Below are 15,385 nucleotides of genomic sequence, written 5' to 3'. Positions count from 1 at the left end.
TTACAGCTAGTTGGGCAGACCTTCATTCTTCAGCAAGATAATGACCCGAAACACACGTCAAAGTTGTGCAAGAACTATCTGGCGAAGAAGGAAAGTGAAGGACAACTCAATCTAATGACCTGGCCTGCCCAGTCTCCAGACCTCAATCCCATAGAACTTGTATGGGACGAACTGGACAGAAGAGTCAAAGCAAAGCTACCCACAAGTGCCCTACATCTCTGGGAATTGATGCAGAAGAGCTGGGAAGACAGGTCGGGTGATTTCCTGCTGAAACTTGTTAACCAAATGCCTCGTGTTTGTGAGGCTGTTATTAAGGCAAAGGTTGGCTACAATGACCCAAAGCACAAAGCCAAAGCAACACTGGAGTGGCTGAACAAAAAGAGAATTAATGTTCTTGAGCAGCCCAGTCAAAGTCCTGACTTGAATCCAATCGAACGTTTATGTTGAGACTTGAACATTGCAATCCATTGAGGATTCCCAACAAACTTATCAGTACTGGAGCAATTTTCCCGTGAAGAATGAACAAAAATGTTACCATCCTACTGTGCAAAGCTAGTAGAGACCTATCCTAAAAGACTCATAGCAGTAATTGGGGCTGAATACTTATGCAACCAGTAAATTTCATTTTGTACATTTTCTTTGCAAGTTTTGCTGACATTTAACCTCCTCCTCATATAACAGTATTCATTTTAACCACTTCAGCTTTGAATAAAAAACGTTTGTTTGAAAAACTGTGCATACATAATTTGTAATTCAACAAAATGTGACATTATTGGTAGGGGGTGAATACTTCTGCAAACCACTGTATATAGTTACTGGGCCAGTGAGGGGAAACAGGTGAAGAAACGGGAGTAGAGCATACGAGAAAGGGTACACAGGTTGTGGATTTGTTGGTTTTTTTTTTTGTATTTATTGCTATTGTATTTTTGAAATGCATTTGTTTAATCGGATTCTTATAACAAGAAGCACCAATCAATGGAATAAAATGGTTAAATAATACTATGTGTGCTGTTTGCTTATGAGACTGACAATGTATATATATATATATATATATATATATATATATATATATATATATATATATATATATATATATAGGATTTGTTGTATCTTAATATAAAATAAACTTGATTATACTGTGTTTGTATTTTTAGCAGTATTAGCAATAAAACGTATGTCTGCGAGCGTACATGAATTTTTAAAATCAAAATATCGATATGGGTGCTCACACCTAAGGGGAAAAGAAAGCAAAGTAATAAGCAAAGTGCAGCCTCTCTTTAAAGGTCAACGATGTATAATTTTACAAAAACTTTTTTTCTCTCTTCTGTGCAAGTTTCCACCATTGTCTACTTGCCTGTGTTTTTTTAACCCTGCAATGCAGACTCTTTATATAGGAACTTTAAATATAAAGGGGGCAGAGCTGCAGCAAAGAGAACAGCTCTTTTTGAATATATAAAACAAAATAGTGTTAGTGTTGCTGTGCTCCAAGAGACACACACTGATGAGAACAGCAAATCAGAATGGACTCATGATTGGGGGAGGGGGAGAGGTCACTGTTAGTCATGGTACAAATTTTAGTGCTGGAGTTGCCATGTTATTTGTGAAAGGTTTTAAGCATGACTACACTTTAAGTGAGATCATTAAAGGGCACTTGTTGAAAGCGCAGGTGTGTGTAGAGGGTAGAATGTTTGTATTTATGCTCCAAACGATGGGAGAGAGAATGCTGTTCTTTCAGACTCCCAATGGAGTCTTAGCACAGAGTCAGCCTGAAGAAATAGTTTTATTAGCTGGAGATTTTAATCGTACAGCTGACAATCAGCTGGACAGAAATAGCTCAGAGCACCACCCCAGGTCAGTCAGGGAGCTGTTTACTGTCCAAACAGCGCATTATTTGGAGGATGGGTGGAGATCAACAAATCCTGGTGTTAGGCAGTACACCTGGGTTAAAGGGACAGCTGGGAATATCAATGAATCCTGGTGTTAGGCAGTACACCTGGGTTAAAGGGAGCGCTGGGAATATCAATGAATCCTGGTGTTAGGCAGTACACCTGGGTTAAAGGGAGCACTGGGAATATCAACGAATCCTGGTGTTAGGCAGTACACCTGGGTTAAAGGGACAGCTGGGAATATCTGTCTTGCTCGACTTGACTCTTTTTAAAAGTTTTTAAGCACCATTTAAATTATTTTACTAAATGCACTATTTACCCTACAGGTCTATTTGACCATAGTTTGGTCAGTTTGAACATGATTATTCCTACCTCCACATGTCTAGTCTTCCTATTGGCATTTTAATGTTAAACTTTTTTTATGTTTTAAATTTTTTTGGGAATGATAGAGGAGTGTGATAGAGATCGAATAACGCTTGGTGTTAGATCTCCCTCCTGACCTGAGAGGGTACTAGATAAAGGGAGCAGAGTACCCTGGACTAAAAGGCATAACACTTTATTCCCATGGGCAGATGGAAGTCGGCCAGCTAGAAAAGGGACTGAGCTACGGTACCCAAACTCAATGACTGAAATGGGAACCGCCCGTTAAGCAAGGGGTCATGAGTGAGGGTATAAAATAGGGACATAGTAAAGTAATCTGCTCCTTTGTAAATGGTTGGAGATAACATAAAAAGAGTAAGAGTATTGCTGAAAACCGTGAGTGTTTGTTTTGTGTTTGTAAAATGTCGGCTGTAACTGTTGTTTGTCGTTTTAGACTATCAGGAACACGATCCAGAGCTGGAGTACAAGCCAGCATTAACCCGCAAACCAACGTTGGCAGAAGCCTTAGGCCAAGCCACAAGCTGGGCAGCTGCCATAGAGGTTACGGGGCGTGACTGTAATGTCAGTCACGGACCCACAGTACACCACACTGGTATCTCATGAGGTTGCAGCTTTGCTGCAAAAACAGGCTATTCGCATGATAGACTCCCTTCAGTTGAAGGAAGGGTTCTACTTCAAGTACTTCCTAGTGCCCAAGCAGGATGATGGCCTCAGACCAATCCTCGACCTCAGACAGGTCAACCTGTATCTGAGCCGAAGGAGGTTCAAAATGTTGACAATGAACAGCTGTTGCAGAATCAGGCTAGGCAACTGGTTCACGACGGTGGACCTCAAAGAGGCCTATTTCCACATCCCCATAAAACCAGCACTCAGGAACTACCTGCAGTTCGCCTTTCAGGAAACATTGCACAAGTTCTGGGTCTTGCCATTCGGCCTCTCTGCAGCTCCCCGTGCCTTTTTCGAAATGCGTGGAACCTATCCTGGCCAATTGAGACTCAAGGCATCAGAGTACTCAATTATTTGGATGACTGGTTCATTTGTGCCCAGTCTCCAGCACAGGCAGACGCCCGCAAGGAACTTGTCACCAGCCATTTACAACAGTTGGGTCTTACGGTGAATCATACGAAGAGCCAGCTCACACCTTAGCATACAGCTTCCTATCTAGGAGTGTGCTTGGACTCCAAGTCCATGCTGTCCACTTTGTTGGATGGCAGAGTGCAGAGAATAGCCACCTGTTTAGAGCTATTTAGCGCAAAAGAGCACTCACGATAGTGAAGTTTCAGATACTTCTGGTTTTGTTGCAGCAGCTTCTTAAACTTTACCTTTGGGTCTCCTGTGCATGCGTCCTCTCCAAGCCTGTTCAACTGCAGGGTTTTTCAGCCTTTGGTTTTTCAGTCTCACCACTGTCTAAAAGGCACACACTTGGTGGAAACAGCCTGCCCATCTATGGGCGTAGCAATGGGCAGTGTCACCAGAAGGGAAATTGTCACCACCTGGGCTGGGGCGCTGTGTGGAATGGCAGAGCGGTGCAGGGGACATGGAACTCCCCTTGGCAGGGTCTCCACGTAAATGTTTTGGAGCTGCAGGCAGTTTACCTAGTCTTGCAGCATTTGTTGCAGGAGGTTTGAGGGAGACATGTGCTTGTCTGTGCAGACAACACAACAGTGGTGGCTTACGTTAACAGGTCTCCCAGTCTCCATCGTGTGGCCCTCAAGCTTTTGCTCTGGGCACACGAGAACATCCTCTCATTGCGTGTGGGGTGATAAACTGTGCAATGGACCTCCTCTCAAGGAGAGTCCCAGCGCCTCAGAGTGGAGACGAACCCTTAGGTGGTAGTCTAATTTGAGAGTGGTTCAGAAGAGCAGATATAGATCTCTTTGCCTCCCAGGAATTAACCCACTGTCCCCTCTGGCTCTCCATAATAGGTGACGGGGACCTGCTGGTGGTAGATACGTTGGCACACCAGTGGCTGAGGCATCTGTTATATGCCTTCCCACCGCTTGCCCTGCTCCTGCTGTGTCTGGAGAAAATCATGCAGGACTTGGGCATAGGTGCTCCTAGTAGGTTGTAAACCCTGATGCAGCTCCTGAGTGGCCAGCCATGGAGACCAGTTCAGTGAGGCATGGAGGACTGTCCGCTTGGGTTCTCCATAATAGGAGGCAGGGACCTGCTGACAAAAGATGCCTTGGCACACCAATATCTATTATATCAGTCAGGCACAAGGAACATTATGGAATCACGACCCATCAAGCCTGCAGCACTGGGTTTGGCCCCTGAACAGGTGGCATTTTCTGTATCTTGTACTTGATTTTATTCTTAAACACAGAAGTGTAATCTCTTTTCAGACCACTAGAGGGGAGTAAAGCAGTAAATTGCATTGTCATTCCTACCTCAATGTCCTGGTGTAAAACTAAAGGGTGTTTGCATAACATCGACCAGACACACTAGTGTGGGTTTGATATACAAATCTATTCCATCACTATTATGAAGACATATCCAAAGGAGAAGAGTATATAAGATGGGAATTATGCCTGCAAGTGTTGGATAAAAATGAAATATTTACTACCGAAGCCGTTTCACCTTTAAAAGAACTACCACAGGGTATAGTTGCATACAATTAACTTGCCACATTATTTGTGGAAATGTTTTTAATTTGAAAAATACCAACTTTTGGTATTTAATATCATAATGCTAAAAAACGTATTGAGGCTGTTTAAAGATAGGGCTAGCAATGGAAAAAGCGGCCCGCCATCGGATTCAAAACTCATGAAAAAAATAAGAATGTGGCAATAGAATAGTTATGCAGATATACCCTGTGGGTGATCCAGTAAAGGTGAAACAACTTCTATGATAAATATTTCATTAAAAAGGAAATGGAAAGCTACTCTTTTAAAGTTTGGTGAACAGGAGCCCATGTTGCTAGCTCTAACAATAATAGACAAGAACATGACATTTTAAAATATAAATAGCCACTCATTGAACTTTATAAACTATGCTATAAAAAGTGTTAAAAACTAAACAGGTTATAAGAACAAATGTTCTGCAGGTTAGCTCCGGAGTCCTGTAACTCGGAGACAGGTGACTAAGCAGCAGTGAAACCATCAGAGTGAAAAAACACACATACAGCCAGGAAGCCTATGTTGTATTATTGTGATGGTTTAGCACTGTATTTTTATGTAGACTATAGTACATGTTGGATAACCCCATCCTCCGCTCATCTCTGCTCGTCTGCACTGAAGTCTTGCAAATGGGTTTTGACTGCAGGACAGGAGCCAAATGTTGTACCTTCCTGAATGTTACAATGAATTAGTCTGTGTGGCCAGTCAGTGTGCTTCTGCACCTTCCCTGCCATCTGCCAGAAAGATTCTTCTCCCTCCTTTTCTCTGCTGCCTGTTCTCATCCCTCTGCACAACACACACACTAGGTTAAAGAAAGCTGTAGTCTAAATTTCCCATCCTCGGTCACCTTAGTAGTGTCTTTTGGGTCATGTCACTGGATGCAAAGCTTGTCAGTCATTAGGGGAAGCAGCTGATTGGTTAATGAAAGCGAAAGAAGGTATTGAAAGGGTAATGGACAATTTCAGGACATGATCAGCGCACAATTTAAATGAGAACCCTGAATAAAAAGGGGGTTCTGCTTTTAGGAACAGGATAGCAGAGGAAGCTGTCTCTCTCTCAATGCTGCGAGATGCATGTGCCTGCGTGTGAGAGCTGGTGAAAGCGCTTCAGTGAGAAAAGAGAACAAGACACTTCAGAGCCAGTGGGGGAGACAGAAGGAGGCCCGTTCTGGATTCCTTTGAGCAACTCCAAATAGATTTCCAGGCAAAACATATTTGCATGCGAGAGACACTGCCATAAGCTATCGGAGCCAGCATGGCATGTATGCATTAAACAGATGGATCATTTGTAAGATTTCCTGCACATGTTTTTTTTTTATTTTTATTATTACTGTATATATTAATTTAGACTTTAAAATCCTTAATGATTGTTTCAGAATTAGCACAGGCCGAGAGATAAACACATGGCCCCATTATGCATGGTCAGTCATAATGAATGGATTCCGTCTATCTTTATAACCTATTTAAATATGCTTGTAGAGTCTAGTCCGTCATGTTTGTCTGGAACATTTCTCATTTAATATACACTAGTCAAACATAATTAAGACATAGGGACAGTTTAAGCATATCTTGGTACAGGTATTGCCGATGATTTATTCAAGAACAAATTTCCGATCTAAAAAAGATTGATTTCCACAAGATTTAGAGAAGCTTTATGCATTTGTTGTTGTAGTCCTATAATTTTTTATTTTAGAGTGGACAATTAAATTATTTTACCCCCAGGTGTTCTTCCTAATTTAGACTGTCCAGTTACGTTCCCTCATCTCAGCAATAACCCACAACAGATCAAGAGAATTGAAGTTCAATGGGCATCGTCTGATCTCTTGACCAAGCCAATTGCCTCTTTACACCCTGGATAGCAGATGTCAGCAAGTTATGCAGGGGTGCAGTTGAACACACAGGCACCTGGCCAGTAAGATCTGCTGTACGACAATGAAGAGGCAGTCCCTGCCCATTAGGACTCCCTAACAAGCTGGAACAATGTAAGCTCCTTGTGAAATCTCCATCCAGATACTTCCATAGTAGACATTGTATTTTCATTTTACAGATCCTTCTCCTTTAGCACACAATAGATGCTGAATTAAATTATTTTAGTAATTGGATGGACAGTTATAAACAGAGCGAGTGTTTTTGTGTAGGCTGCAGAGGAAGCTGTCTCTCTCTCTCAATGCTGCGAGATGCATGTGCCTGCGTGTGAGAGCTGGTGAAAGAACTTCAGTGAGAAGGGAGAACAAGAAGCTGCAGAGCCAGTGGGGGAGACAGAAGGAGGCCCGTCTTTGATTCCTTTGAGCAACTCCAAATAGAGTTCCAGGCAAAACATATTTGCATGTCTAATCAAGATAAAACTAGAACAGGCCTTGTAGCTACAATCATTTTAACCCTTTCTATCCAGGATCCCTCCGTAGCTGTAGTGGGTGCTATAGCCAAAATTTAGTTCAGTTTTCTAAGGGAAAACCATACGAATCAGACCTCAACAGATCAATTAAACAGCCCATTACTTAAAGACTCAATCCAGCAGCGTGTGATTGGTACAAACCCCAAAGCAAAATTTCCATGAGGGCTATGCTGTTCCAATGATTGCCCTGCTCCCCCTAGGGCAGGTTGAGTGAGCATACAGAGCTCAAAACAGGGGAAGACATCAAAATCATAAACTTCTTTTGAAAATGTAACCTGGAGTAATGGAGAATCAATATTTTGAATAGAGAAAGCTTAATAATTAATTATTACCATTTGATGTATATTTTTAAATGTCAGTTACTGATTCTGTATGTTTTGTTTAAAGTAAAATAATGAACATGTTTGCACAATACTGATCAGTGGAAACGATTACTAGGCTTAAAAGAACACATCTCAGCATGCACCGGAGAACATGAGATCACGAACACTGGGCACAAAATGGAGCTCATGTTTCTGTCCACGCAAGGTTTGGTCTGTGCAGAATGAATGAGAAAGCATACTGTTTGTAAATTCTAACTCAAGCACTGCTTTTAATAAATTAGGTTGGGGAAGTGAAATGGGAAGGCGAATGCTTAAAAAAAATAATAATGAAAAATCCTTCTGTCCCTAGGCAAATATTTATGGCATAAACTCAACAATATGCTCAGTCTTCCCTCTGGGGTGTATAAAAAATTCACCAGTGCGTGTTATAAGCGCCTCTGCCTGACACTTCCACCGCTCGCTACTTAGCAAAATCACGGCCTTTCACATTTTATTTACCCTTCCCCGTGTCAACAGAGACCCCCCCCCCCCACCTCCTCCTACCCTCTCCAGTGTTAATTGTTTCCTTTTTTTCATACCTTTTGTATGAAGATGGTCTTTGGCTTGCCTTTTTTAGAAAACACTGTGTGTGTCTGTGTGTTTTAGGTTCTATCTTTTAGCAGTTAGCAACCTTGGGATAAATGTAGTAAAATAGAACAATAACAACAGTGATGGAATTACATTCTGCTGCTTGTCTTGTATTCTCCCAACCTTGCTACTCTCATGCTACCCCTTTGCTTTGCACCCTCCACTGGCTACCTATCGCTGTTCGCATTCAATTCAAGATCCCCTCTTCATCACTCTACCTGCTGCTACCTCCAATCCCTGGCATCTCCCTGCATCCCCCTCGTCTACCCCAATCCTCCTCTACTGGCCGATTAGTCATGCTTTCCCTCCATTCTCCATCCTCCCTTGCCTGCTCCTTCTCTTCCCTACCACCTCTACCAGAGGCAGACAGACACAATGAGAGCTTCCCCTCACAGCTCTGCAAGTGAGAGAACACCTCAATCCTGCCTGCAATTCAGTCCTGAGCCTCTCTCAAATATATATCCAATGAAGATAAGACCACTAACCAAACCAATTTCACAGACATGAGAGATGTTAGCCTAGTGCAGAGCCACCTAGACACCTGCCTGTAATGCAGCTCTGAGATTGCAAAATAAAAAAGTTTGAAGACTAGCACAAATTGAAAAAGAAGATGTGTCTGCTGACTACAATGTTTCTCAGTAAGAGTGCGCTTTAGTTTGCTACACTGTGGCTTTTAGCACTGTATTCCCTCCAGTTGCCTTGAGGCTTCCCCAAATACAAGTCCTGGCTTCGCCCCTCTGAGCCTGGAGACAGGCCAAACCCGCTGAAATATTCCAGATTTTAAATGGATCAACATTATTCACGGTCGGAATGTCAAAGCTTTATAGGCCTTGGAGGCAAGGTACAGCAAAGCAACACAGAAAGAGAGAGAGAATGAAAGCGCCGCAAGCAACTTCCACAATTTCACTCGCACATCGGCGAGAGATTTGCAGAAACCCCGGAAGGTCACGGTCACACACCTTTAGTAGAAATACAACTGAAGTTTCACCTGCCAGACTCCAACCTTCTACTACACCATCCCATCATTGTGAATGACCAATAGCAGTCTTCTAACTGCCTTTAGAAGTCCTAGCCAGTGTTTAGTTAATCAGGGCTCTACATTTAGATTTTTTTCTACTGTTCCCTTGTAATAATAATAATAACAACAACAACAACAACACTCCTCAGAGTGTTGTCGCTTGTGTAGCCTCTCCCAAGTCAGCACCAATATTACTGCTGATAACAACAAATCCTGGAAGGATTCCGAATGGCATTTCTGACCTGAACACATAGTATCCCAAATCAAATCCCATTCAGCATATCTGGGTATTTTTTTTTCCACTGCAGTCACAGCAGACAAACACTCTTCATTTTATTTTCATAATTTATCTCTTTATCATTATTGATTTTAGCACTTTCCTTTTGGCTTATTGGCGCAGTTGCCATGTAGTGGGAACGAGTCTTACCTACAGCACCTCAGTACGTAGACCCCATTCATCAAAGTGTTGATGTTCCTCATTGTTTTAGAAATGTTTTCTTAAATGGGGAGGGATTCATCAACCTTTTATTTCAAAAACCTGAAATTTGGAAAGCTTTTTCTGTTGCTCTTTCCACCTTTTCCACAAATAATTAAAGGAAACATTTCCCGTGGACCACCTACAGGACCACCTAATCTAAATAAAAAGGGAATCAAGTCGACCACTTATTGTCGATGATACAGGAAAAAACAAGCAATGAACCAAGTGCAACAAATATCAGGACAATAAAATTTGTTGCTTTAAAGAAGACTCAATTTATTATAATGCTGATGATCACCATAACATTTTAAATATTAAGTGTTCACTGTTGTGTCACTGCTTTTATTTATTTCAAGTGTTTAGCATCCTTTTGTCAAGATTTATGTTAAGATGTTTTTTTTTTTGTTTTAATATTATGTTGTATCCAGCAACGGTAGATGTCTTTCTGCTTTTGTTTTATATGTGAACAGCTCAATAAAGCAATAAAGCCACTGCATATGGATCATAATACAAGCTTGCATACACAGCTGTATAGCTTGCTCTACAATCAGAGGGGATGGGAGACACTGGAATGGAGGGTAGGTGTAAGTCAGAATACAACATACAATGAAGAAATGACAACACTGTAGTGAGTAGTCACCCTTCATGTAAAGGTATATTGGTTGTCCCTGAAAGGGGGTCTGGCTACTGATAAAGAGCTTTGGGACACATCTGAGTGCTTAAATAAACTGACAAACTATAAACTTTGTTTTCTTTTTTCTTCTCATATAGGAACATACATTGACTGTGCAGCAAAGCAAACCTGGTGGCCAGTGAATCGCTCTATATTTACAGCCACAGCGACAGCCCCCATTGTACTCATGATAAAAATAGAAATTTAAATTCATATGAACAAAAACCAAGGTGGCCCAGTTGCATAATTTAAGAAGAATGTTATATCAGATTGAATGTTTTTTTTAACACAAACTAAAATTTAAATGTGAAAATGATATGTAGCATTAATACATATTGTTACAACAATTAGATGTTACAACAATTAAGCAGAGACTGGTTTCATTTTTTCATTAATGTAGAACTCCAGTTTTGGATTTATAAATGTAAAAAATGCATGAAACAATAGGACATTGGTGTACCATATGGTATTTGTAGGAGGCGACAGCACTTGGTTTGAAACCTCACACAAGCTCCTCTGACAGGGATGTTAAAGTATTCTTTAGCTTAGTTGGTTGCCATGACTGATCTGTAAAACAAAAGTGATGAAACAGAAGAAAACACTTGACCAATTATTATGTTTATTTGCTGGAAACATATAAACAGAAAACTACCTTACCTTAAAAAAAGGTAACATCAAGGTAAAAGAAAGTGTCGCCATTTGAATAATCAGATTATCAACTCAAAAATGACAAATTAGAATTTTTTTTTTTTTTAATGTATTTAAAAAATTACACAGTAATAAGTGCAACTATACTTGTACTTATTATTTTAGGTGAGTTTTGAGGAGCCAATGAAAATATATATATATTTTTTTTTGTTTGCGGCCGTTGCTGTGTTGTGGGGAAGGAGATGTAGGTTCCTGCCCTTCTCACCAAAGATCCTGTCACTTGATGATCCACGTGCGACATGGTTAGTTGATGGCAGGTAATGTTTTATAAACTGGGTTTGGAAATTCTTTTTTTCAGCTTTTTGGCACACTGGCCCATTTTCCTGGGTTCACAAAACTGAAGCCATATGCACAATACTATTTATATTACACAGTTAAAAAATGGGGCAGCTGGGCCTGTGGTGCTTCATAACTACGGACCGCCGGGCCATGGTTGATGTCGAACCCTGCAAATTAAACTCGGCATTGCTAAAACAGTGATGTAATGTACTAAAATAAAAAGCAAATGATGAACTTACTGAATTATATCCCTGGCCGATATCTGGTTTCTTTACTGTACGTGTTTATTGAACTAAACTGAAGGACGTTTAGACTTGACCCAGGCATCAGTAAAAACAAGCTTTGTAATCATTACCTCATTAATGCAACGCTTTGGATAATAAAGTTCACAGTTCCTTCTATATGTGTGTTTTACAATGGACAAAAGTTGTGATGTCAGGTTGAAAGAGGCAGCACCGTTCACTGAACATGTTATATTGTGTCTAATTCACCTGGGATGCAGGGTTCATCGGGGCTGTAGTAAATTCCAAGGCTATAATTCTAAGTTTGAAGTATAACTGTAAGGTTGAGGGTTTTGGATAAGATTTGTACTGTTACTGCATAATAAATTCATGGCTTTGTTTGGTTAAAACAACACTGAGCATTACTTAAACACTTATGGCAAGTAGAACCCCATAAATGTACCAAACCCATTTTGAAAACCACATTTCTTATGATTTGTTCAACACTTATTTTGTAAGTGAAAAGACTGTATGGAGCAATGTAACGCTTTTGCAGTTATTTTTTTTATTATTTAGTCATTTAGCAGACACTTTTACCCAAAAAGCTTTACAGAGAACTATGCATCAACAGCTGCTGCTGCAGAGTCACTTACAATAAGACCTCGGTTTTACATCTCATCCGAAGTACGTTGCACAAAGTCACAAGTTTCCCAAAGAAAAATATTTAAGAACATATGATCCAGCCCCAGTCGTTCAGCATTGGTAATAAAGGGATACAATGTGGGGGAAATGTTTTGCTCATTATATTAGTTTGCTTGTTTTTTTTAATCAGGGGTAACAATATATTTTGTGAATGAGGAGTCTGATTGAGGTGAAATCTTTTGGAGTTTCAGTGCATTCGTTAGATGTTTTGCTCTTTAAAACATTATATATTTAGGGCAAGCAGTCCTACATGACTAAAAAGGGCAACATGTCCCACCATCTGTCTGTTTGTTTATCTCTGAGCCTGTTTGTGACTCGTTGCTGGGTACTCTACTCCACCTCAGCCCCCCCTCCCCCCCCACCTTCTTGGCCAGCGCTAGTCTGAATGATTGAAAGCAATTAAAACTATCATCCACAGTGACTGGGGGCAGGCCCAGGGCTGCGAGAGGAGAGCTGCCACACTGCATCAGACTCTGAGCTCCAGAGGCTGGCAGGGACAGGAGGACTGCACTGTCCAGCCGGGGAGCGCAACGCGGAGCAGGGAGAACAATCAATACCAAAACAGGCACCCTCGCCAGCCAGGCTAATAGAGAGGGTGGGGACTGCACTGTCCAGCCGGGCTAATGCAGGGGGAGCTCTTATACTGTATTGTATGTGTGGATAGAAAATGTGACTATATCTACCCAGTCTGTCGGTCTACTGTCTTTTCTGATCTATTTATCTGTCAGTTTGTCTGTATGTCTGTTTTTATCAAACTGCTTTTATCAATTGTCTTTCTGATTCACCTTTAATCACCCTTAATATGTTTGCTCTGTCTGCTGCATCTGTGTGCCTGTCCATCTGTCTAGCTATTGTGCATTAGCTGTAGGTTTCATCTGGCTATTTGATCAATTTATTATCTCGATCAATCTGCCTGTTCTGTCTATGTATTTGTTTGTCTTCGGTTTTATAAGAACATAATATACTAAGAACGAAAGAAACTATTCAGCCCTTAATGCTCGTCCAGTTCTTTATTATCTATCTTCTTGTCCGTTTCAGCTACTTATCTCAATCTGTCTTGGCTGTCTGTTGACTGTCCTCAATATAAAGAGTGGGAGTATACATTTTCCTTCGTTACTACCTGCAACAGGGAATGCCTGACCAAAATTAAATGAGAACCGCAGCGCAATATAGATATAGATTTCGGACATAATATCAGGAATTGTAGCGGCTGGAGTTTCCAATTGTTCTGTATCATCAGTTTAAGAGACAAGCACCGTCAAAGCAGAGAAAAAAGCATAACAAGCTATACAAACTAATTATATTGAAGAAAGATGATTCTTGAAATGTTTGATAACAGTTATACTGATTATCTTCAGTGTTTTCTGGAGCAGACAAGTGAAAAAACCTCCTCAGCCCAGGCATTGCTGTTCCCTTAAACACGCATGCGTTTCATTCAATTTGCTGCAAGGTTACTTCCCAACGAAACCCCACATAACCATAAAGAGGCCTCTTTCCATTGCTATTTTACGAGCAGCAGTAAAATGACACAATCCCTCGTCAAAGCCATTATTTATTGTATAAACGTTTTGTTTTGCTGCACGAATGAATGTAGTAACTGTATGTATGAACCACCTAATAATAATAATGCATCTTGATCTAGTCTATTGAAGCATGAACCCCATTTGTCACTGATTTTTATGTCTACATTTATACAACATCTTTTGATGTTGAAAAGTTTTTGAAGATTTTTTGTGTAATCACTGGTAATGACTGCTGACTAGTGCAAATGAAACTTAAACCTGCCTGTAAATGAAAGTGGGAGCAGTATAGTTTATTTTATTTATGTGAAATAAGCCCTGAAAAGAACTACAATGTTATGCCTTATATATCTATATCTTTTAAAATAATGTGTGTTTTCATTCTTATAGGGTAATCCATTTTATAGCTCTTTATAAGGCTGGTATTTTTATTCTAACTTGACTGTTGTTCACTGTGACAGAAACCTGAGAGGGTGCTAAGTAGCGAAAGGGGAAGTCTTCGGACGGGCTGGCCTGAAAATTCATTTCCAGGGTCGGGAAGTCGGTCTGACTGGAAGAAGGCAAGACTCCAGTGCAGGAATGTATTGACCCAGATGGTAAATGATGTAGCAGCTGCAGGCACAGACAGCTGCAATCGTTTACCAAGGGGTCATGCGATAGCGTAAAGGGGATGGAGAATCGTAAATCTTTTTCGCTTGGTTTAAAAATACGAGGAACTGGAAGGAGATTTCCCTAAATAAAGAGAGAAATAAAAAGAAAGTTCATGAGAATTTGGTCTGTTTAGTAACTGTCTATGTTTTGTTATCACTAGATGGCTAAACATGAATCCGGAGCTGTCGCCAAGGGCCAGCACAAAACTGGATCAACACTGCACTACAGTCATGATTAACAGTGTTATCACCATTTGTTCACCACTATAGCACGTATTATATTGTACTTCACCACAAGCACTGAGAACACTCACTTTGGATTTGTGATCGTGTGTGTCTAATTGTGTGTGTTATGTACTGTGCTTATTATTTACTGTAATCCCCCTTTTTCACTGTGCAATACACATTGGTGTGTATTGCAAGCTCTTCATTATTTACTGGCTGGTCATCAGACTATTGGATTATAAACCCAATAAAACAACCCAATTCACCCATACTTTTTTGTCTGTTTGTTCTTTGGATTACTGCATCAGCGCTGCACCTGCTATACACCTGCTACTAATTACCATTTTGCCACATTCACGTGAAATGTTTAGGTCAGAAAAAAAATAGTTTCTAATTATTAACACAAATACAAGTCTGAAGACTGGTATTAAAAGAAGTCAATGTCCCTGACTGAGGATCAGACCTTCATGCTGGGCCCCCGTTTCTCTGAAAGACCCTGTGCTCCAGTCAGGCTGGTCTCAGCTGAACTCCTGTCTAATGAGCATTGTTAAGGAGTTCATTCCTGACAGCTGCTATGCTGAAACAGAAATCCCAGGCATCTTCTGTCCTGTCCTGCAGCACCACTAGCTTGTGAAATCCCACTGTCACCTTCGCTTAGTTTCAACATTAGCACAGGTGCTCT

Source organism: Polyodon spathula, chromosome 26 (assembly GCF_017654505.1).
Source record: "Polyodon spathula isolate WHYD16114869_AA chromosome 26, ASM1765450v1, whole genome shotgun sequence".
NCBI lineage: Eukaryota > Metazoa > Chordata > Actinopteri > Acipenseriformes > Polyodontidae > Polyodon > Polyodon spathula.
The sequence above is the reverse complement of the archived record's forward strand: the minus strand, read 5'-3'. Positions refer to the sequence as shown.